We start from the raw sequence: 2,969 nt of genomic DNA on the forward strand, positions 1-2,969 counted from the left end.
CACACACACAGACACACACACACAAACACTTACTCATGCACACACACACACACACACACACAAACACACACACACACACTTACACAAACACACACTGTAGGAGCCACATTTAAGTTTATTCTACTTTTAATGACCTATTCATTTTTGTATATTTGTATTGGCAAGTTTGCACCCTTTGCAGGTGGTGAGGATGCTGTCTTATTAGTGTGCACCCTCTGCAGGTGGTGAGAGTGCTGTCTTATTAGTGTGCACCCTCTGCAGGTGGTGAGATTGCTGTCTTATTAGTGTGCACCCTCTGCAGGTGGTGAGGGTGCTGTCTTATTAGTGTGCACTCTCTTCAGGTGGTGAGGGTGCTGTCTTATTAGTGTGCACCCTCTGCAGGTGGTGAGGGTGCTGTCTTATTAGTGTGTGCACCCTCTGCAGGTGGTGAGGGTGCTGTCTTATTAATTGGTGCGATTTGTATACGGGGGGAGAAGGCAGGTTATGGAGCAACACCGTCATTGACCTCAGTCTCAGTCTCAGTCTCAGTCTCAGTCACGGCCTGCTCAGCCTCAGCTACGGCCTCAGCCTCAGCCTCAGCTACGTTCTGCTCAGTCTCAGTCTCAGCCTACTCAACTGGAGCCTAGTCCTAGTCCTGAACGTGAAAACATTTGCAAAACTACATGTAGACCCATAGGCTATTCATTTTTGTATATTTGTATATTTTTCACACACACTTACACACGCACACACACTTACAAACACACACATAATATATACATATATACACACACATATATATTATATACTGCATATGTATGTATGTGTGTGTGTGTGTTTGTTGTTTTTTTGGGGAGGAGGGTTTATATTGCTTTTCATATTTTTTTTTCTAAAAGGATATACATTACATTTGCCTTTCCTCTCTACAGCCTGACAGACTGCAGTATTACAGAAGAGGGCTTCAGTGATCTTGCATCAGCACTGAGATCAAACCCCTCACACATGAGAGTGCTGGGGCTGAATGGGATTAAAGCAGGAGACTCAGGAGTGAAGCATCTTTCTTCTCTTCTGGAGGATCCCAACTGTAAACTGGAGAAACTATAGTGAGTATCACAAGACCAAATACTGAGTTGATATCAGTGAATTTGACAGTGACAGTGACTTATCATGCTCTTCACATGTAAAGGGTCACTATTAATCATCCACCATTAAACACTTATTATCACTCTGATTTTCCAACAAACACACTTTACTTTTTTTTTATTCTCATAAAATGTTTTTTGTCTAATTGGAAATAATTAATCATTTTTTTCCTTTCTCTCTACAGCATTGGGAACTGCAGTATTACAGAAGAGGGCTTCAGTTCTCTTGCATCAGCACTGAGATCAAACCCCTCACACATGAGAGTGCTGGTGCTGAATGGGAGTAAATCAGGAGACTCAGGAGTGAAGCATCTTTCTTCTCTTCTGGAGGATCCCAACTGTAAACTGAAGGAACTATAGTGAGTATCACAAGACCAAATACTGAGTTGATATCAGTGAATTTGACAGTGACAGTGACAGTGACTTATCATGCTCTTCACATGTAAAGGGCACTATGAATTCAGCAGTAAACTCTTCATATAACTCTGATTTTCCATCTTTATTACACACACACACACACACACACAACCAAACAAACACACACACACACACAAACACAAGCACAAACTTACACACACTTACTTACGCACACACTAACAAACACACAGACACACACACTTACACAAACACACACACACACAGACAAACACACTTACACATATACTTACACACACACATGCAGACATACACACACTTACAAACACACACTCATACATAAAAAACTTACAAACACACACACATAATACATTTATATTAAAAAAGTATTTTTTTATATTCATCATATTTTTTTTATATATGGAAATAAATAATATTTGTCATTTTCTCTCTACAGCCTTGGAAACTGCAGTATTACAGAAGAGGGCTTCAGTTCTCTTGCATTAGCACTGAGATCAAACCCCTCACAAATGAGACAGCTGTGGCTGAATGGGAGTAAAGCAGGAGACTCAGGAGTGAAGCATCTTTCTTCTCTTCTGGAGGATCCCAACTGTAAACTGAAGAAACTAGAGTGAGTATCACAAGACCAAATACTGAGTTGATATCAGTGAATTTGACAGTGACTTATCATGCTCTTCACATGTAAAGGGTCACTATCAATCCACCAGTAAACACTTCTTACTCTGATTTTCCATCTTTATTACACACACACACACACGCATGCACAGACACACACACACGGACACACAAACACGGACACGCACAGACACGCACAGACAAACGCACAAACACACACACACAGACACACTTGCACACACTTACAGACATACACATACACACACACACACACTTACACACACACTTACAAGAACAGACAGACAAAGACTTACAGACACACACACTTACAAACACACACACTCACTTACGCACACATACACACACTTGCACACACACACATAGTGACACATTCACTTACACACACACACACACACACACATACACAGCTGATCTAATAGAGTCTTTCCTTCTTTCTCTCTACAGCCTGTCAAACTGCAGTATTACAGATGAAGGCTTCAGATCTTTAGCATCAGCAGTGAGATCAAACCCATCAGCCCTCAGATATCTTTGGCTGGATGGGAATCACCCTGGACCCTCAGCACTGCAGCTGTTCTCTGAACTTGAGGAAGATCCAAACTGTAAACATATCATCATATATGGACTCTCATGAATCCATTCACATTTTATTCCACATTAAATATTCCTCTACACTGTAAAAAAAGAATAATGACATCTGATGTAAAAATGCTTTCTCTTTAGTTACTGGAATGATTAGTGACATGTTGAATCACTGCATATATGATATATAGTAGTTGTCCAACAGATCCTTTCCACTGTACCTGTCTTTGTTTAGGA

At 40.7% G+C, this 2,969-nt stretch overlaps 1 long non-coding RNA gene across 1 annotated transcript; it reads left to right on the top strand.

Annotated features, from left to right (window-relative positions):
* The first annotated feature begins 1,312 nt into the window (after positions 1 to 1,312).
* LOC122130500 lies at positions 1,313 to 2,963 on the top strand. The gene is made up of 3 exons (XR_006151904.1): positions 1,313 to 1,480; positions 1,954 to 2,127; positions 2,598 to 2,963. It is a non-coding gene; the product is annotated as an uncharacterized LOC122130500 (long non-coding RNA).
* Positions 2,964 to 2,969: the final 6 nt, after the last annotated feature.

Source organism: Clupea harengus, unplaced genomic scaffold, assembly GCF_900700415.2.
Source record: "Clupea harengus unplaced genomic scaffold, Ch_v2.0.2, whole genome shotgun sequence".
Lineage (NCBI taxonomy): Eukaryota > Metazoa > Chordata > Actinopteri > Clupeiformes > Clupeidae > Clupea > Clupea harengus.